The 21,961-nt window shown below is 45.0% G+C and overlaps 1 long non-coding RNA gene across 4 annotated transcripts in view; it reads left to right on the top strand.

Moving 5' to 3' along the window:
- LOC112448790 (uncharacterized) overlaps nucleotides 1–21,961 on the top strand; it is a 51,411-nt gene that overhangs the window by 14,050 nt on the left and 15,400 nt on the right. For 2 of the 4 annotated variants that reach the window (XR_009496455.1, XR_003037189.2), the window contains exon 5: nucleotides 10,680–11,270. The exons of the other annotated variants lie outside the window; for them this stretch is intronic. This is a non-coding gene — a long non-coding RNA (uncharacterized lncRNA). Of the gene's footprint in view, nucleotides 1–10,679; nucleotides 11,271–21,961 lie in introns of those variants that run through there. 4 annotated transcript variants of the gene reach the window in all.

Here is a 21,961-nt window from a genome sequence, read left to right on the forward strand (position 1 = left end):
TATTTTATTGGTTTTGCCATATATCAAAATGAATCTGCCACAGGTATACATGTGTTCCCCATCCTGAACCCTCCTCCCTTCTCCCTCCCCATACCATCCCTCTGGGTTGTCCCAGTGCACCAGCCCCAAGCATCCAGTATCATGCATCGAACCTGGACTGGCGACTCGTTTCATATATGATATTATACATATTTCAATGCCATTCTCCCAAATCATCCCACCCTCTCCCTCTCCCACAGAGTCCAAAAGACTGTTCTATACATCAGTGTCTCTTTTGCTGTCTCGTATACAGGGTTAAGGTTACCATCTTTCTAAATTCCATATATATGCGTTAGTATACTATATTGGTGTTTTTCTTTCTGGCTTACTTCACTCTGTATAATAGGCTCCAGTTTCATCCACCTCATTAGAACTGATTCAAATGTATTCTTTTTAATGGCTGAGTAATACTCCATTGTGTATATGTACCACAGCTTTCTTATCCATTCATCTGATGATGGACATCTAGGTTGCTTCCATGTCCTGGCTATTATAAACAGTGCTGTGATGAACATTGGGGTACACGTGTCTCTTTCAATTCTGGTTTCCTCGGTGTGTATGCCCAGCAGTGGGATTGCTGGATCATAAGGCAGTTCTATTTCTAGTTTTTTAAGGAATCTCCACACTGTTCTCCATAGTGGCTGTACTAGTTTGCATTCCCACAAACAGTGTAAGAGGGTTCCCTTTTCTCCACACCTTCTCCAGCATTTATTGCTTGTAGACTTTTGGTTCGCAGCCATTCTGACTGGCATGAAATGGTACCTCATAGTGGTTTTGATTTGCATTTCTCTGATAATGAGTGATGTTGAGCATCTCTTCATGTGTTTGTTAGCCATCTGTATGTCTTCTTTGGAGAAATGTCTATTTAGTTCTTTGGCCCATTTTTTGATTGGGTCATTTATTTTTCTGGAATTGAGCTGCAGGAGTTGCTTGTATATTTTTGAGATTAGTTGTTTGTCTGTTGCTTCATTTGCTATTATTTTCTCCCATTCTGAAGGCTGCCTTTTCACCTTGCTTATAGTTTCCTTTGTGTGCAGAAGCTTTTAAGTTTAATTAGGTCCCATTTATTTTTGCTTTTATTTCCAATATTCTGGGAGGTGGGTCATATAGGATCCTGCTGTGATGTATGTCAGAGAGTGTTTTGCCTATGTTGTCCTCTAGGAGTTTTATAATTTCTGGTCTTACATTTAGATCTTTAATCCATTTTGAGTTTATTTTTGTATATGGTGTTAGAAAGTGCTCTAGTTTCATTCTTTTACAAGTGGTTGACCAGTTTTCCCAGCACCACTTGTTAAAGAGATTGTCTTTAATCCATTGTGTATTCTTGCCTCCTTTGTCAAAGATAAGGTGTCCATATGTGCGTGGATTTATCTCTGGGCTTTCTATTTTGTTCCATTGATCAATATTTCTGCCTTTGTGCCAGTACCATACTGTCTTGATGACTGTGGCTTTGTAGTAGAGCCTGAAGTCAGGCAGGTTGATTCATCCAGTTCCATTCTTCTTTCTCAAGATAGCTTTGGCTATTCGAGGTTTTTTGTATTTCCATACAAATTGTGAAATTATTTGTTCTAGCTCTGTGAAGAATACCGTTGGTAGCTTGATAGGGATTGCATTGAATCTATAGATTGCTTTGGGTAGTATACTTATTTTCACTATATTGATTCTTCCAACCCATGAACATGGTATATTTCTCCATCTATTAGTGTCCTCTTTGATTTCTTTCACCAGTGTTTTATAGTTTTCTATATATAGGTCTTTAGTTTCTTTAGGTAGATATATTCCTAAGTATTTTATTCTTTTCATTGCAATGGTGAATGGAATTATTTCCTTAATTTCTCTTTCTGTTTTCTCATTATTAGTGTATAGGAATGCAAGGGATTTCTGTGTGTTGATTTTATATCCTGCAACTTTACTATATTCATTGATTAGTTCTAGTAATTTTCTGGTGGAGTCTTTAGGGTTTTCTATGTAGAGGATCATGTCATCTGCAAACAGTGAGAGTTTTACTTCTTCTTTTCCAATTTGGATTCCTTTTATTTCTTTTTCTGCTCTTATTGCTGTGGCCAAAACTTCCAAAACTATGTTGAATAGTAATGGTGAAAGTGGGCACCCTTGTCTTGTTCCTGACTTTAGAGGAAATTCTTTCAATTTTTCACCATTGAGGATAATGTTTGCTGTGGGTTTGTCATATATAGCTTTTATTATGTTGAGGTATGTTCCTTCTATTCCTGCTTTCTGGAGAGTTTTTATCATAAATGGATGTTGAATTTTGTCAAAGGCTTTCTCTGCATCTATTGAGATAATCATATGGTTTTTATTTTTCAATTTGTTAATGTGGTGTATTACATTGATTGATTTGTGGATATTGAAGAATCCTTGCATCCCTGGGATAAAGCCCACTTGGTCATGGTGTATGACCTTTTTAATGTGTTGTTGGATTCTGATTGCTAGAATTTTGTTAAGGATTTTTGCATCTATGTTCATCAGTGATATTGGCCCATAGTTTTCTTTTTTTTGTGGCATCTTTGTCAGGTTTTGGTATTAGGGTGATGGTGGCCTCATAGAATGAGTTTGGAAGTTTACCTTCCTCTGCAACTTTCTGGAAGAGTTTGAGTAGGATAGGTGTTAGCTCTTCTCTAAATTTTTGGTAGAATTCAGCTGTGAAGCCATCTGGACCTGGGCTTTTGTTTGCTGGAAGATTTCTGATTACAGTTTCAATTTCCGTGCTTGTGATGTGTCTGTTAAGATTTTCTATTTCTTCCTGGTCCAGTTTTGGAAAGTTGTACTTTTCTAAGAATTTGTCCATTTCTTCCACGTTGTCCATTTTATTGGCATATAATTGCTGATAGTAGTCTCTTATGATCCTTTGTATTCTGTGTTGTCTGTTGTGATCTCTGCATTTTCATTAAGAGAATCTTTTTAAGATTACAAAGATGGGAAAATGATAGTAGCATTGAAAAATTCAACAAAAAGAAAAAAACACTGAGGAAATTTCCCAGAAGTAGAACAAAAAGACAAAAAGAGAAAATTGGAGAAATCAGAATAGGAAGTCCAACATCCAAATCACTCTGACTTCTAGAAAGAGAGATCAGGGAAAAAAAAAAAAACAAAGGAAGGAACCAGTAAATAAACAAATTAAGAAAATAACTCAAAACTAAATAAAGGATATACATTTCTGGATTAAAGGGGCTGGTATATAGCCAGACAAATTAAAATGGAGCTACACCAAAGTGTAGTGTTGTGACACTGGAGAGCACTGGGGAACCAACGGGAGATCAGACAGGCTTCAGAGAGGAGAAACAGACATGTGAGAAAGGATCAGAATCAGACTGGCCGCAGCTACTTAACCCCCAGTACCCTAGATCCTGTGCTCTGCAACAGGAGAAGCCACTACAATGAGAAACCCACACACCGCAACTAGAGAGTAGCCCCGACTCGCCACAGCTAGAGAAAGCCTGCACATAGCAATGAAAACCCAGCACAGCCGTAAAGAAAGAAAGAAAGAAAGAAAGAAAAACTTTTTAAAAATAGTACAGTAAAACATTAACTTAGACATGCAACATTCAGATACAACTTTATTTTTGCTGCCCAGTATCAACTCATCTTCTGGAATTTGTGTTTTAATGGAATTTCTGGGGTCATGGACCCCACCCTTAGCTGAGGTGGGGGAGAGTGAGAGGGCATGAGCAGCACAGTCCAGGGTGGAACATTCAGGGCCCTGAATTCCCTGGCTCTGGGATTAGTTCAGGCAAAGGTCAAAAAAAAGGATCCAGCACAAGCAGTGACAATCCTGCCGAGATTCCTGTGCAAGAAACACATACTCTTTCCTGCACAAAGGAAGTGGGGCTCAAGCTGAGGCCACCATCTTGGGAAAGGCTTGTCTGAAGAGAGACATGGGACAGGGAAGAAACATCATCCAGGCTGAGTCAGGCTACACTCCTCCCCTGGATTGGCGTACCCACTTCCTGGTCTACCCACTTCATGTCTTAACCCACACTAAAGGGGCTTTCGCTTCCACCAGTGGAGCAAAAACTGCTTGTGTCACATCCAAGGTCACTTTCCTACTCCTTCAGACGACACTTTTTAGCAGCCTCTCCCGCTTCTAAAATCCCTGAGCTGTCTTCTGACTATGGTGCATACTCCTTGGGCTTCTCGTCTTCTGCTTGGCTGGCTGCTCATCCTCCCCTCAACCTCATGGTGATGGGGTCCCAGGGCTCAATCCTGCACCCTCTCACTTGCCTGCACCTTTCCCTGAAGTGAGCCCATCCACTCCCAAGGTGTTCTTCACTACTTTTTTGATGACACCCAAATTTGTATCCAGCCTAAACCTCTTTTCTGAGCTCCAGAAAGCTTGCATAATTCAGTTACCATCCTTGACGTGTCCAACATTTGTATTCTGGTCCCCACTCAAAGCCATTATATGCCTTAGCAAGTGCGAACATACACAGATGTTAAACCAGGAACATTTCAACCAGGAACCTGGAATATCATCTAGACTCTGCCCTCTGCTCCCCATCTCTCTATACATCACTCATCAGTAAGACCTGTTACTTTTCCTTCCAAACATATCTTGAATTTATTCACTTTCTCCAACTTCACTCTCACAGTTTGGATGGGTCATCAGTGTGGTCCGGGTTTTCTTCTCCTGGGGACATGGGATGATAGCACTTTTCCAGCCTATTTGAAGTTAGGCATGCCTGTGTGACTTACTTCTTACATGTGAGAAGACGAAGCATCTGTCACTTCTGGTGGGGAATTTCAAGAACCAGTACACATCCCTTCCTCCTGCCATGGGCATTATGGAAATCATATTGAGGTGAGGACCCTGACAACCTGAATCCCTGAGTAATTAATACAAGCATAGCTGTCCTGCTCACTGGCAAAAAAAAAAAAAAAAACACCTGAAAATAAATATTTGTTGTTAAGCCACTGAGGTTAAGGTCTGTTTGTTACTGTAGCACAACATAGCCTATCCTGTCTGATAAACTATCTGGTCCAAGTCACCCAAGCTCCTGCAGCAGCCTCCTACTTGTACTCCTCTCTCCTACCACACAGCAGAGTAACCTCTTTACAGCTTTATTGTTGTTGTTTAATCACTAAGTCATGTTCGACTCTTTTCGACCCCATGAACTGCAGCAAAACAGGCTTTCTGGTCCTTCACTATCTCCTGGAGTTTGCAAACTCATGTCCATTGAGTCAGTGATGCCATTCAACTATCTCATCCTCTGTTGCCCTCTTCTCCTCCTGCCTTCAATCTTTCCCAGGATCAGGGTCTTTTCCAATGAGTTAGATCTTTGCATCAGGTGGCCAAAGAATTGGAGCTTCAGTATCAGTCCTTCCAATGAATATTTAGGGCTCATTTCCTTTAGAATTTGTTGGTTTGACCTCCTTGCAGTCCAAGGGACTCTCAATAGTCTTCTCCAGCACCATAGTTTGAAAGCATCAATTTTTCAGCGCTCAGCCTTCCTTATGGTCCAACTCTCACATCCGTATATGACTACTGGAAAAACCATAGCTTTGACTATACAGACCTTTGTCGGCAAAAAATGTCTCTGCCTTTTAACACGCTGTCTAGATTTGTCATAGATTTTCTTCCAAGGAGCAAGTGTCTTTTAATTTCATGGCTAAGGTCACCATCCACAGTGATTTTGGAGCCCAAGAAAATAAAATCTGTCACTGTTCCACTTATTTCCCATCTATTTGCCATGAAGTGATAGGATCAGATGCCATGATCTTAGTTTTTTGAATGTTGAGTTTTAAGCCAGCTTTTTCACTCTCCTCTTTCACTCTCATCAAGAAGCTCTTTAGTTTCCCTTCACCTTCTTTGCAACTTAAGTCAGATCTTATCACACCTTCCTTAAAACCTTCTGGCAGTTTCTCTTATCCGTAAAGAAAATCCACACTCTTTCTTAGGGTCACAGGATCTGATCCCTGCCTGTCTCTCTGACTGGGTTTCCCACCCCTTTTTTCTCACTCATTACACATCCAGTCCCCCAGGACTCCTTGCTGTCTCTGAGGCACGGAGCTCTTTTCTGCTTCAGGGCTTTCACAGATGCTGTTCCCTCTACCTGGAACCCTTTCCCACATTATTCACATAGCTAGCCCTTTCCCATCTTTCAAGCCTCAACTTAAATGACACCTCTGCCGGAAGGCCCCTACCGCTATTCCCTGTTTGTTCATTTCCTTCTTAGCTTTTACTAGAAGTTGGAATTGCATTTGCTCTTCACAATTATTTACTTGTTTATTCACAAGTAAACTCTATGGGCGGCCCTGTTGGCCCTCAATACATATTTGTTGGGTGGAGGAATGACTGAGTGAGAAGGAATTGCAAAGGCTCAGTGGTAAAGAATCCACCTGCAATGCAGGAGATGAGGGTTCAATCCCTGGGTCAGGAAGATCCCTTGGAGAAGGAAATGACAACCCACTCCATTATTCTTTTTAGATTTATTTAATTGGAGAATAATTACTTTACAATATTGTGATGGTTTTTGCCACACATCAGTATGAATTGGCCATAGACATACATGTGTCCCCTCCACCCTGAACCCCCCACCTCCCTCCCCATCCCATCCTTCCAGGTCATCACAGAGCACTGCGTTTATGTTCCCTGTGTTATACATCAAACTTCCACTGGCCATCTGTTTTACATATGGTAATGTATATGCTTCAATACTATTCTCTCAAATCATCCCACCCTCTCCTTCTCTCACTGAGTCCAAAAATCTGTTCTTTATTCTTACCTGGAAAAGTCCATGGACAGAGGAACCTGGCAGGCTACAGTCCATGGGGTCGCAAAGAGTCAGACACGACTTAGTGACTAAACAACAACAACAATGCCCTAAGTAAACGTAAGGCCGTAGTGCTCATGGGGCTAGTGAATATCACAGGCCTATTCAGCCTGCCCTCGAGAGGGGATTCTTTAAGGTGACTACGGGCCCAGCCCCACAAGATCGTTTACTCTCCTTGGGAGCTAAAGTGCCCCTGAGACACAAGGCCTCTCCAGAGGGCCCAGCTTGGGCTCTGTCCTCCCCCTCAGCTACCACAGCTCACCCAGTGACAGCCCAGCCTGGAGCAGGTCCAACTGGAGCCGAAGAGTGAGCAGCCAGTCCCCAGGGGGAGGTGGCCAGCTGCTGCCGTCATGGAGAGTGTGGCCTGGCCAGCTCTCTAGAAATAGCCCAAGGTCAAGGTGGGGTGCTTCCGTCCACCACAGATGGAGAAATCTGAGAGGAGGCCAGTCCCGGATTTCCTTCTACCCCACTACCGGGATCCCTGACCTTGGTCTGGAGCTCCCTGATTTCCAGCCACCTTCCCATAGACCCCTGCACTCATCTCTGCTTTCAATGAACACTCAGGCTTCACTTCCTACCCCCTCTGCCTCCCAACATACCCCTGAGATGGACCAGGTGGGCCTTATCCCATGTCAAAGCTCAGAAGGTCAAGGGTGTCTTCCAACTTAGCACGTGAGTTGACCGACAAACTGGATGGCAGTGCAGAGCCCCATTCTAGACTCAGTGCCTTACCCTGGTGGGACCTTCCTCATGGAGGGGACATGCCTAGCAGAGTCCACAGCCTCTGCCCTGGGATTGATCACATCTACCTGTCACCTGCTCTCAGGGACCCTTTGTCCTGTGGACTCTGACCCTGTTCATTGGCACTGAGAGCAGTGTAGCCTCGTCAGCTGCTGCTGTCAGCTACTGGGACCTCGCTGTTTCCGGCCACTTGCACCTTGGGTGCTGAATACACTGCCTGCTGGTCCAGCTCATTCACCAGACCTCACAGCTGGCCCGACCACACAAACCCACTGTCCTCACACCCACAAAACTGGGGCATCCAGCCACAAGCTTCATCAGTCCCTTGTGGCAAGCAGGGCTCCAGACTCACTTTTCTTGAAGGTTCCCACAGGCCTGGGAGGAGGGAGCGGGGAGGTACCTCAGGGAGACCAGCTGGATGGTCTGGAACAGACGCAGGAAGGGGCACTGCCCGGGGATGGCCAGCAGGGCCGGAGACGGGGGAGGATGGGAGGAGTCCACACAGGGGGTGACTGGCCCTTTGAAAAGAACAGGACAGGGTGGGCACCTGGTAGATTTCTGCTAATCAGATTACAGTAGGCAGAGCTGATTCAGGAAGTAGGAGAGAATGAAAGGTGGGATTTTTTTTTTTTTTTAAATAAATACAGCATTTGTTTTTAAAGGACTTTCAATAGGTCCAAATGAAAGCTGGTAGAATGTCCTGTAGTAGACAACCTTTGGAATTTGAATGACCCGTATCTGTGTGCACACCAGGATTCCATGTGCAGAAGCCCAGCAAGTGCACTGCACAACTCTAGGGCCCCCTTCACATTGCACAGATTGTGAACTCGAATACTTATCACAGATTTCTGGCGGGTGACAGCCAGGTGTCTTAAGGAAGGAAAGAAGGGCATCTTTCTTTTGGGCTAGTGGTAGGGCTTCAAGTAGGTACTTCTGGCAAGCTTGAAATTAAACTTCAAAAATTAAAATCTCTCTAGCATAAATGTGCTACTCATACTCATTTGCATGACAGCCCTTTCTTCCTGAAGTATGCAAAGGTGGAGACTAATTAGCATCCATTCTTAATTACAGAGCCCCAAATTCAAGAAGACAGATTTTTTTCTTACACGCTTTGGGATTGTGGGAGGTAGGGTGGAGGGAAGGGTATTCGAGAACTCAATGCTGTCAAAAGCACCAATAATTCCTAGGCCTTATTTTAAGCAATATTTGAATTTGGGTATTATATGATTCTCTCTATGCCTTTACATAGAGAGTGCTTACAAACTTTTCTGGAATTATTTTCTTCACTGGCTACCCATGTGACTCTTTGTTCCCAATCTTTGTTCCCACACATTCCAAACCAGCAACCCTATATCTTTGGTTAAATGAAGCACTGACTGCTCAGAACCCATTCACTTCTTTTTTCTTTTTAAATTTATTTGGCTGCACCAGGTCTTAGTAGAGGCATGCAGAATCGTCTAGTTGCAGCTTGTGAACTCTTAACTGTGGCATGTGGGATCTAGTTCCCTGACCAGGGATCAAACCCAGGCCCCCTGCTTTCAGAGTGCAGAAGTTTAGCCACTGGACCACCAGGGAAATCCCAGAAACCATTCACTTCTAACACCACAGATCCTTAACAGACAGACTCTGAAATGAGTATTCTCAGAATCATGAATACACTCACTCTCTGAGAATCACCAAAAGCAGACCTAGCAGGCAAAGTTTCCCTAATAAAGATAAGGGTCTCCAATGAGCTGAAGAAATGTTTTCCACATAGGCCAGACATTAAAGCATTCAGTGAAGGAGTGGCTGAGGAAAGTTTAGAATTGTGGGTAGAGGCTAGGTGTCCACAGGCTGTCACCTGGGAGCCTTGTGTTACCAACCACATGACCACTCACTTCCTGGGCAACAGTTTCTGGTCAACATGAAGACCTCTCTCTGGAAATTTCTTGAAGATATATTTGGCAAGTAAATAGCAACTAGGACTGTTTGCTGCCTTTATACCAAGTAAAAGGGAACATCCCCGCGTAACCCAGCCCTCAGTGGCAGCTTCCCCAGGCTTGTATATTGGGAAGTCCAGTGCTAACCCTGACGTATCACCCTGCCACCTGGGCTGGAAGCTGCTTCCCACAGTCCCCTCCCTCGTGTGCTCCCAGGTTAGACTTTGTCAGTGAGAGAATCATGCCCTGGACTTAGACGGCAGGAGGGAAGCAGAAGCCATTTTTCCCAGAAGCTTGGTCAGGTGCAAGAGTATCACAGAACTCTAAGGGCTCCCACTTTCTCCCCTCACACTTCTGGTTGCAGACTGGGTCCCCAAGTCACAGAACAGCTTCTGTTTTTCTGACCACCTGATAGATGCTGAGGCCCTCAAGTTCTCTCTGCTCTCTGATTTAACCCTCAGCCTTACACAGGGCCTCTCATGACTCCATTCCCACCCATGCTCAGCACTGACCCACATGGAGAGCTCAGCCCCCTTCCTCGAGGCTCTGTGTATGCAACAGACCTCACAGGATGCCTAGAGGTTAGCACCAATGACATGAAGAAATGTCATACACCATGATTCTTAAAAGTTGCTCCATCCATTTTCTCCACCTCTACTCAGTTTGGCCACCTGATGAAAAGAGTCAGTTCATTGGAAAAGACCCTGATGCTGGAAAAGATTGAAGGCAAAAGGAGAAAAGGGTGGTAAAGGATGAGATGGTTAGATAGCATCACCAGGTCAATGGACATGAATCTGAGCAAACTCTGGGAAACAGTGAAGGACAGGGAAGCCTGGCGTGCTGCAGTTCATGGGGTTGCAAAAAGTTGGACACGACTTAGCCACTGAACAACAGCAACTCAGTTTCAGGCCTGCTTCGTGAGCCCTGATAAAACAAAAGCCACCCACTCTAAGTTGTAAGCTTCAACAGACTGAAGAGCTTCTAGACACCTTGAAGTTTGCACCTTTCCTTTATCCAGCTTCCACCAACAGAGGGGAATAGCATACACAGAGATTTCTCCACCACCCTAACCCCTTCCTCCCTTAGAAGGAAAATGCTGCTATACTTTCTATTCCTCTCATTCATTTTCTCCTCCTGCACTAGAGTTTGTCCTCAAATTGGATATTACTAACTCTGAATGATTTTATTTTAGGGTGGTGCATGCACTTGTCATCAATTACTGTGTAACAAGTCACCTCAAAGCTTAGCTGCTTAAAACTCACCGTTACTATCTCACCATTTCTGTGGGTCAGGAGTTAAGGACTGACTTAGTTGAATGGTACTGGCTCAGGGATTCCCAGCAGGGGGTGGACAAGATGTGAGCCAAGACTCCAGTCACCTGATCGCTTGCTTGAAGCCAGAGGGTCTGCTTCCAAGATGAAAGTGAAAAGCAGATTCTTTACCATCTGAACCACCAGGGAAGTTTCCAAGATGCCACCCCCACAGAGCTGCTGTCAGCACACGGCCTTTCCTTCAGGCTGCAGGGGTGTCCTCATGGGCATGCCAGCTAACTTCCCCAGAGTGAGTGATACAAGAAACAGAGCACCCACGATCTGGCCTCAAAAGTCACAAGCCATCAGTTCCTCCAGACTGTACGCATTTGAAATGAGCCATGAAGTCCACCCACACTCAAGGGGAAAGGAATTAAACTTCACTTTTTAAAGGGAAGCATTTCAAGGAATATGTAGGCATATTTTAAAGCCACCAAAGTGTGAAAGCAGAATAAAGATAAGATGTCAAAATACCTATGTTCTCTAGAGTCTGTTACAGAGTGAAGCCAGAAAGAGAAAAACAAATACTGTTTATTAACACGTAGTATAGAATCTAGAAAAACGGTACTGCTGAACCTATTTTCAGGGCAGGGATAGAGCAGCAGATGTAGAGAAAAGACTTGTGGACACCGTAAGAGAAGGAGAGGATGCGATCGATGAACTGAGAGAGCAGCAGGAAAACATATACATTACCATACGTAAAATAGATAGCCAGTGGGAATTTGCTGTTTGATGCAGGGAGCTCAAACTGGTGCTCTGTGACAACCTAGAGGGGCGCGATAGGGTGGGAGGAAGGTTCAAGAGAGAGGGGACATACATATATACTTATTGCTGATTCATGTTGATGTACGGCAGAAACCAACACACTACTGTAAAGCAGTTAGCCTCCAAATAAAGATAAATAAATAGAAGAAAAGAAACAAAACAAAAAAAAAGATAAAGCATCAAAGTACCTGTGTTCTCTAGAGCCTGTTATATAGAGTGAAGTAACTCAGAAAGAAAACAAAGTATATTAACGCATATATATGGAATCTAGAAAAATGGTACTGATGAACTTAGTTACAGGGCGGGAATGGAGCAGCAGACGTAAGAACAGACGTGCGGACACAGAAGGAGGGAGTGGGACGAACTGCGGGGGTTGCGCTGACACATGCACACTACCATGTGTAAAACAGATAGCTAGTGGAAGCTGCTTTATGTGATAACACACGGAGCTCAGCCCGGGCTTTGTGACAGTTGAGAGGTGTGAGATGGGGAGGGTCTGGGGGTGAGAAGGAGGCTTAAGAGGGAGGGAATATATGTATTGGCTGATTCACGTTGTTGTCTGGAGAAACCAACACAACACTGTAAAGCAACCATCCTCTAATTAAAAATTTTAAAATAAAAAAATTTTTAATTAAATTAAAAAAATTTTTTATTTAAAGTTAAATTAAAAAAATTTTTTTCAAAACTGTGTTCTAATTTTACATCTAAATGCTGAGGGACATCCCCTCATCCCTCTAGATCTATTTCCCCAAGATAAGAAGATTGACTTCAGTGACCACTAGGGCTTTGTTTCCAGTTAGTAGGTGTCTCAGTGTTCCAGCTACAGCACTCAAGATCCTAGGACTTGACCCCAGACCTCAGGCACCCCTCCTTTTCCTGCCCTTCTCTTGCTGCAAGCTCTTGGCCCCAGGTGCATCCACCACCCACTGGAACCCAAACCTAGTTCATCAGCATCTCTGGATGGTACCCAGGCATCAGCAGGTTTTATGGCTCCCTGGTGGTTGAGGACATGGTTGAAGACCACTCCTCTAACTGCTCAGTGGGAACCCTGAGCAGAGAGATCCTTTCAACAAATAAAATAACAGTTGTTGTTGTTATTGTTGAGTCGATAAGTCATGTCTGACTCTTTGAACCTCATGGACTGCAGTACACCAGGCTTCCCTGTCCTTCACTATCTCCTGGGATTTGCTAAGATTCATGTCCATTGAGTCAGTGATGCTATCTAACCATCTCATCCTCTGCCCACCTCTTCTCCATTTGCCTTCAAATCTTTCCCAGCATCAGAGTCTTTTCCAATGAGTCTTCTCTTCACCTCAGGGGGCCAAAGTATTAGAGCTTCAGCTTCAGCATCAATCCTTCTAATGAATATACAAGGTTGATTTCCTTTAGAATTGACTGGTTTGATCTCCTTGCTGTCCAAGGATAAATTACTGATTTGTCTTTTTCCTTTGAAGTATATGTACATCAAAGTACAGGTATTCAATGTCCAGTTAATCATTCCTGGCATCTGATTTTTCTAAGAGAACACTTTGCTCCTTGTTACCTCAGAGAAATACTTAGAAAAGTTTAGCAAGTTAGAGAAGTTTGCAGAAATTGTTCAAGGCCAGGATAGAACTTTTTATAGAAGTTTTCCTGCTCAGGCTTTCTCATCATGGTATTGTTTCTGTGGGAAAATTGACCCAATTTTTATCTTTTTGACTTACACCACCTTTTCCTAGAATATAACCTGCTATAAGTTTAAACAATGCCTGTCTTTTGGGGTTTTTTTTTTTTGCTTGTGTATGTGCATGTGTGGGTGTGAGAAAAATCAACCATCTCCAAGAGGGTAGAGCCCAGTGCTGAGAACGATGCAAGCTAGGAGCACTCTGGGAAGAAATGCCTCTGGAAGGCTGTGGGTGTGAGGCTTGGGTGTGATGCTAGAAACAGTCAGCTGGGCTTTTTGATCGTGACTTAGCATCTTTCCCCATGTGCCCGCCACATCAGTAAGTCATTGGCTCAGTTTGCCCAGGCCTGAGGGGTTTCCTGGGATGCAAGACTTTTCAGTGTTAAAATTGGGAAAGTTCCAGAAAATTAAGACAGTCAACCTCCTACAAGTGTTGGGAACTTCTAGCACTTTCTCTGTCTTTTAATAGTTCTAGAAGTTTCTTTCGGGCAAGGTGCTTTACAGACTCCTGAGCATGGTAAATGCCTGCTGACTGCTGAACACGTTATCGGGGAAGGAATCTTACCTCCTACCAGTGTAAGAGGCAGGGTGGAGCCAGGCAGGGTGCTTCACTCACAGAAGCAGGGATATTGAAAGCACCCCTCTGCACCACGAGGCTTTTAGATGCCAGTGGCAGAGCCCAAGGCCTAAGAAATGGAGCAAGCTGCCTTCTATCAGCCGGCTCCAAACATTGGGGTGCCTATCGTGGAGAAAGGGGGTGTGGCCTGTTGTCTGTCCTGAGACTTGTGAGTGACAGCCCTGCACACACATGGGAGGTTTCTGATTGCTTGGGTCTGGGGATTTGCACACACATGTACATTTCTTTGGAATAGGAAATGGCAACCCATTCCCTATTCTCACCTGGGAAATTCCATGGACAGAAGAGCCTGGCGGCCTCCAGTCCATGAGGTAGCAAAGAGTTGGACAAGATTGAGCATGCATGCAGGTATACATTTCTTGATCTTTCCCATTTCTAGGCAGGAAATTTCTCCCTGACTGTAAAAAAAAAAATTTGTCACACGTAAACTTTTCTACTTCTTTCTCTGAGGTTACCTTGAGCAAAAAATGACTTTGATGGGGAATTTCCTGGTGGTCCAGTGATTAGGACTCCATACTTCCAGTGCAGGCGGCAGGGGTTCAATCCATGGTTGGGGAACTAAGATCCCGCATGGCACCTGGTGCAGCCAGAAAAAGATAAAAAAGAAAGATGACTTTGATGAATCAGACCTTTTTGCTGTATCAGTGGCAGTCAGGTTATAGATTCTTTTTACGGGAGGTTCTAAAGCAAAAGGATGAGATGAGGAGGGAGGTGGGAGGGAAGGTCAGGATGGGGAACACATGTACACCCATGGCTGATTCAAGTGAATGTATGGCAAAACCCACAATATTGTAAAGTAATTAGCCTCCAATTAAAAAAAATTTTTTTTAATATCCTGTGATAAACCATAATGGAAAAGAATATTTTTTAAATGTCTATATGTGTATAACTGAATCACTTTGCTGTACAATTGAGATTGGCACAATATTATAAATCAACTATACTCCAACTAAAAAAAAAGTTCAAACCACTCTTCACCATCTGTGAATACAAAGAGTTCATTCATGGGTGTGGATGTATGTCCTGGATTCTCTTCCCTCCCGGCTCTCTCCTGGGCTTCTCCTCACCTGGATCCCCAGCTTCAGGAGATTTCCTTGGCTCTTCCTCTTGGCCCCATCTTCTCTTGTTTCTGTCATTTCTGGGATCAAGAACTTCCCCCACCCTCAGATGGGGGTTGGGAGAGAATGGATACATATATACGTATGACTGAGTCCCTTCACTGTTCCCCTGAAACTATCACAACATTGTTAATCGGCTATACCCCAGTACAAAATGTTTTGATGTTAAATAACTTTTTTTTATAAAATTAAAAAAAAAAAAAGAAATTCCCCCACCCACAGCTCAGCCAAAGTGGAGGATCCCACATGGTCGCTATGGACCTGCCTCACCTGGCGAGCCCATTAGATGGAGGGTTGGGGGATGCGGGCGGGGGGGTGGGGGAGGGGTGGGAATCCTGGCCAGCCTGGATAGAACACATTCTCTGTCTCTAAAATCCCGGGCTCAGCCTTAGGGCCTCTGGTGAGCCTGCTTCGTGTTCTGTATCTAAAAGTTTGTGAGTCTCAGGGCCTGTGGTTACCATGTGGGGAAGGAACTTTTTGAGGTCCTTGAGCAACAGTGATCAAACTAGGAGGCCAGGTCAGTGGATGGACAATGGAGACAGGTGACCAGGCAGCCTGGGTGAAGGAGACAGAGACAGTGACTCTGAGCCCACTCTGTTCCAGAAACTTCCTGGCCCCCATTCTCATCCTCTTGGTAACTTCAGGTCCTGCGGGACCCTTGTTCTAACTCCTCTTTAGCTTAGCCAGCTTTATACGTTTCTGTCACTTGCCACTCACCAACCCCGGAGAGTCACCAGTGCCCACTGCCCACCCACCCCAACACACACAGGCCCCTTCTTGGGACCCTAAATCTGAGCCTTTCCTGCACCAACAAGACGCCCTGAGCCCCGTCTTTTGCGCTCACTTTCAACTCTAGAGAGGGCCTGCACCCGCTCCCTGTGGGTCTGTTCCCCAGGAGTCAGGGGGAGATGACCTCCTCGCTGTGGCCTCTGCAGGGTCCTCACTCCTGTCTCCACTTCCCATAGCCCAGGCCTCACCTCCCTCACCATCCTGCCGCAGAGACACTTTAGAACACATTTGCTAGAACACTTGAACAAAGTAAACAGTGGTTTCCTCACATTCCTGTCAGCATTTGTTTTTCACAGACTGAAGAGTCTTGAACCTGAGGGCACTCCCCTCCCCACTCCCCCCACTGTGTTCATGGCTCTTGCCTGAACTTTTGCGGGGAAAGGGTGGGGGTGCTCAGGGTCGCTGGGCTTGGACAGCTGTTTCAGGTTGTCCATTTTTAGGCCTTCAGAGTCCATGTTCATCGTCCCCTCTCAAACCCTCCTCTGGCCCAGGACAAGTGACAGGTCAGGGCACTCGGCGCTCAGGATCAGACGGCCTTGACTCCTCACCACAGCACTCCCCTGCCTCCTCCTGTCACAGCCCCAGGCGCCCCTTGGGCCTCATTCTCAGCAACGCCTTGACTTTGTCCCAACCCCATCAGGGTCCAAGGACCTGGCTTCTCCTCTTCTAGGATGTGGTGTGGACCTCAGGGGAGACTTAAGAACAATGCTGGGCCCTTATCAACAGCTAATCCCATCCTGGCCGGCTCCTGGACTTCCCTTCTCAGAAATGCCAACTCTTATTTTAACACATGGCGTGTTCTCTTCTGAGTCACCTCAGTCCCGATTGTGTGCAGCCAGAGCAGCCACAGTCCCTCCCTAACTCACACCTCGGTCAAGCTCTTCCGCAAGAGCACAGAGCAAACACCTTCAAGTCCATCCGGAATGGGCCTGGCTTCCTTCTGCCTTGTCACCAGCTCCTGGCGCCGCAAAGTGCAGGAGCCGGAAGGGACCCTAGAAATCACCGGGTCTCACCCTGTCCTTCATAGCTGAGTTCACTAAAGCCCGGAGAGGGCAGGGTGTTGCTCAAGGTCACACAGCAAGGTCAGGAGTCCTGGTCCAGACCCTTGCTTTCTATGTATGTTACTTCTCAGAGAACATGAGGAGAAGGGAGAAAAACTGGGGAGGGGGCAGTTTGTGGCTGTTCAAATTTCTTCCTATTTAAGCCTCCATCCTGCGCTTTCCAGGTGAGGCTCAGTGGTAAAGCATCTGCCTGCAAATGCAGGAGATGTGAGAGATGCAGGTTTGATTTCTGGGTCAGGAAGATCCCTTGGAAAGCCCTGGAGTAGGAAATAGCAATCCACTCCAGTATTCTTGCCTGGAAAATTCCACAGACAGAGGAGCCTGGTGGGCTAAGTCCACGAGGTAGCAAAGAGTTGGATGCGATTTAGCGACTAAGCATGCATGCACAACGTGAGATATTTGCTGAGGTTTCAGGGAAGAAAGCCTCCTCTGACCACCACCCTTCCAGCAGAGCCCCTGCCTGGACAGTGTGTGCTGAGACTGTGACACCCAGAAAGCAGAGGACAGGCAGGGAGAGAAGCCAAATCTTAGTGACATGAGTCAGACATGATAGCGACTGAGCACACATACAGTTCTCCACCCTACACTGACTGGCCCAGAAGGGGTGCTTGTTCCACTTCCAGGGTCAGCACTGGGGCTTCTTTCAGCAGTAGGAACAGGCTTAGGCAATCCTAGTATGCGGAGGGACTTTTCCCAGAAGGGAGAGTATCAGAAACCCCCATGAATCAGAGCCTCCAAGTGTCCTGACTGTGGTACTTAACAGAAGAAACTGCTAAGTGGCCGGATTGTTGTTCAGTTGCTCAGTTGTGTCCAACTCTTTGCAACTCCATGGACTGCAGCACACCAGGCTTCCCTCTCCTTCACCATGTCCCAGAGCTTGCTTTCAGTGATGCCATCCAACTATTCCTGCCCTCTCTTGTCCCCTTCTCCTCCTGCCCTCAATCTTTCCCAGCATCAGGGTCTTTTCTAATGAGTCGGCTCTTTGCATCAGGTGGCCAAACTATCGGAGCTTCAGCTTCAGCATTAGTCCTTCCAATGAATATTCAGGGTTGATTTCCCTTAGGATTGACTGGTCTGACTAGGTAAATGGTTAATAATAAAAAGAGTTGCTGTCATGGGGAAGTCCAGGCACCAGCCCTTGCAGCTAAGCCCACACTCCTGCAGAGTGGCTGCCAGAGCTCCTGCCAGTGCTTAAGTAGCTCTGATCCTGTTCCATTCTGAAACTCAGAGAGGAGTTCTACCAAACCCAGGAGAAGGGATTTCCCTGGTGGTCCAGTGGTTAAGAATCCACCTTCCAATGGCTCAGATAGTAAAGATTCTGCCTGCAATGCAGGAGACCCAGGTTCACTCCCCAGGTTGAAAAGATCCCCTGGAGAAGGGAATGACAACCTACTTCAGTATTCTTGCCTGGAGAATCCCATGGACACAGGAGCTCGGCAGGTAACAGTCCATGGAGCTGCAAAGAGTTGGACACGACTGAGCGACTGCTACTACTACTTCCAACACAGCGGTTGCCAGGGAACTAAGATCCCACATGCTGTGTGGCAACTAAGCCCATGTGCCACAATTAAAAAGACCCAGAGCAGCCAAAAAACCACCACCACCAACAAAAACCCAAGATGGGTTGGAGGACTAACCCCCACTTACCTTGCATTCAGCCGCACCCGTTGCACCTTCTAACTTATCAGCATGTGGGCTCTGGAGGTGGCCTTCCTGGGCTCAGATCCTAGCCCCACAAGTTACTAGCTGTGCACGTCAGAGGAGAAGACCCTGGGCAAGTCTGCCACCCTCTTCGTAAACTGTGTATAGTAAGAGACCCTTCCTCTAGGGGTCGGATTAAGCATCAGAGCATTGGCAGGTGATCACTCAGCTACCATCATCATTTCATTGCTATTATCTCATGCCTCAGCAGACATGATCTGCTTCCTTTATCCCATTACCTGTGCCACCCCAGGGCCAGCATTATGAAAGCAAGAAATATTAAGTCCTGTGATCCTCAGGACCATGCTACATGCAGTTCTGGGGATGTCTGTGAAATGTGGGAACATAAGCCAGAGCAATGGTCAGAACATTCCAGAACAGGAGTGGAGGGTTTGGTCAGTCTGTGGTGTGTTCTGAAAGTGAAAATGTTAGTTACTCAGTCGTGTCCGACTCTTTGCAACCCCATGAACTGCAGCCCGCCAGGCTCCTCGGTTCGTGAAATTCTTCAGGCAAGAATACTGGAGTGGGTAGCCATTCCCTTCTCCAGGGGATCTTCCCAACACACAGATCAAACCTGGTCTCCCGCATTTCAGGTGGTTTCTTTATCATCTGGGCCACCACGGAAGCCCCACAGTGTGTTCTACAATTCCACTAAAACGTCGTATGAATATCTACGTGTGTCTTGCTCAATATGTGCCAATACTTCCCTTCTTTCTACTTCTGTGTTGTGATAAAAGTAGAGGTTTTCATCTCACAGATTGGGCTCTGGCTTAAGGGAGGTTTCAAACTTTGGATAATCAGAAACCTGATACACATTGTAATGCCTTTTTAAAAAAAATTATAAGTACAGTTGATTTACAGTCTTGTGTTCATTTCTGCTGTACAGCAATGTGATTCGGTTATACATTTTTTTTTCTTTTTTACCACTAGTACCAGGCTTAGATGGTAAAGAATTTGTTTGCAATGCAGGAGACCCGAGTTTGATCCCTGGGTTGGGAAAATCTCCTGGAGAAGGGAATGGCTATTCATTCCAGTTCTCTTGCATGGAAAATCCCATGGACAGAGGAGCCTAGTGGGTTACAGTCCATAGGATCACCAAGAGTCAGACATGACTGAGCGAGCAAAACATATTTTTCTTTATATTTTTTTCCATTATGGTTTATCACAGGACATTGAATATAGTTTCCTGTGCTATACAGTAGCACCTTGTTGTTTACTCATTCTCTATATAATACTTTGTGCAACGCCTTTTAAAAATCATTATGTATGTATATTTCACACAATCTTGTTTTTAATTTTATTTTTCATTTTGAGATAATTTTAGACTTGAGAAACTTTGCAAAAATAGTAAGAAAAATGCCTAAATACACTTCACAAACCTCTTCCAAATGTTAACATCTTCTGTAACCGAGCATAATTATCAAGACCAGAATATGAACAGGAATTCCCAGGTAGTGGTAAAGAACCGCCTGCAGTGCAGGAGACACAGTGAGATGTGAGTTCAGTCCCCAGGTGGGAAGAGCCCCAGGAGGAGGACATGGCAACCCACTGCAGTATTTTGCCTGGAGAATGCCCTGGACAGAGGAGCCTGAGGGGTCACAGTCCATAGGGTCGCAGAGTCGGATGTGACTGAAGTGACTTAGCACGCATGCAGGATATGAACACTGATACAGCACTACTAACTTATCTTCAGCTGGTATTCCAACTTTGTCCACTGCCCCTGGATTCTTCTTCTCCCCAGGATCCTATGCAGTCTCACACAGGGCGCTGAGTTATCATGTCTCCTTAGCCTCCTCCAGTCTGGGACAGTTCCCTCAAACTTTGTCTTTCCTGATCACAGCACTTTTGAAGAGCAGTGGCCAGTTGCTCTGCAGAATGTTCCTCATTTTGGGTGTGTCTGGTGCTTTTCCAGAATTAGATTGAGGTTTTTCATTTTTGGCACAAATGCCTACAGAAATGATTTTTTTTTAACTTCATTTATTTGCAAGATGTTACTTCCCTGACCAGGAACTGAACCCCTGCCCCCTCCATAGGGACTGTGGAGTCTTAACCACTGGACCGCCAGGGAAGCCCCGGGAAGGCATGTTGTCTTCTCAGCACATCGCACCAGAAGGAACGTGATGCCCATACATCTCATTTCTGCTGATAGAAACTTTTACCCCTTGGATACGGTGGTATCTATCAGATTTATCCATGGCAAAGTTACCTTTTTCCCCTTTGTAATTAATAAGTATTTTGTGTGGAGATATCTTGAGACTATAAACAGAAACCTTTTTTTTTTTTCATTATACTTTTACCCACTAATTCTAGCACACATCAGTGGTTCTTGCCTGCAACAATTATGGTGAGGTTAGTGTTAGTCGCTCAGTCGTGTCCGACTCTGTGACAACATGGCCTATAGCCCACCCAGGCTTCTCTGTCCATGGACTTCTTCGGACAAAAACACTGGAGTGGGGAGCCATTCGCTTCTCCAGAGGATTTTTCCAACTCAGGGATTGAATCCAGGTCTCCTGTATTATAGGTGGTCTATACCATCTGAGCTACCAGGGAAGCCACTGTGGGGTTAGCCAAACAGCAATTTCCTATTTCCATCATTCCTTCTATATTTATTCATTGGAATTCTACTGTACGAGGCTTCACTTCATTTATTTATTTATGAAATTATTTATTTATATGTATATAGAGTCATGGATATATTCTTTATTCCATGAGTTATTATTTATTACTATTATTATTTATTTTGTTACTAAAATTGTCTCAGATCTGGCCATTGGGAACCCCTTCAATGTGAATCCTGTGTTTTTTAATAATATCCTCATCATTCCTGGGTTGGGAAGATCCCATGGAGAAGGAAATGGCAAGTGACTCCAGAATTCTTGCCTGGAGAATTCCATGGACAGAGGACCTTATGGGCTACAGTCCATGGGGTCGCAAAACGTTAGACACGACTGAGTGACTAACACACACAAACATACGCACACACCATTTCTGAGCACTTTTTCTAGCACTGCAAAATCTTCTGTATTCATTTATATTTTCACTGCTCCCGCCCCAGAATCAGCCAGTTCTCCAAGGAGCCCTAATTGTTTTTCACTGGGAAATGGTACTTAGAAACCAAGATCCAGAGACTCGTATACTCATAGCTACCGTCATTATTTCCAGTCCCTTACAAAGGATGAAGCTAGGGAATATACATCTGTATGCACACACACATACATATACACCTATATCTATTTTTATTTCTATATCCAATCATCCACGTATATAAAACAAAGTTGTTGTTCAGTCGCTAAGTCATGTCTGACTCTTTGCAACCCCATGGACTGCAGCATGACAGGCTCCTCTGTCCTCCACCATCTCCTGGGGTTTGCTCAAACTCATGTCTATTGAATCGCTGATGCTATTTAACCATCTCATCCTCTGCCACCCC

Source organism: Bos taurus, chromosome 11 (genome assembly GCF_002263795.3).
Source record: "Bos taurus isolate L1 Dominette 01449 registration number 42190680 breed Hereford chromosome 11, ARS-UCD2.0, whole genome shotgun sequence".
NCBI lineage: Eukaryota > Metazoa > Chordata > Mammalia > Artiodactyla > Bovidae > Bos > Bos taurus.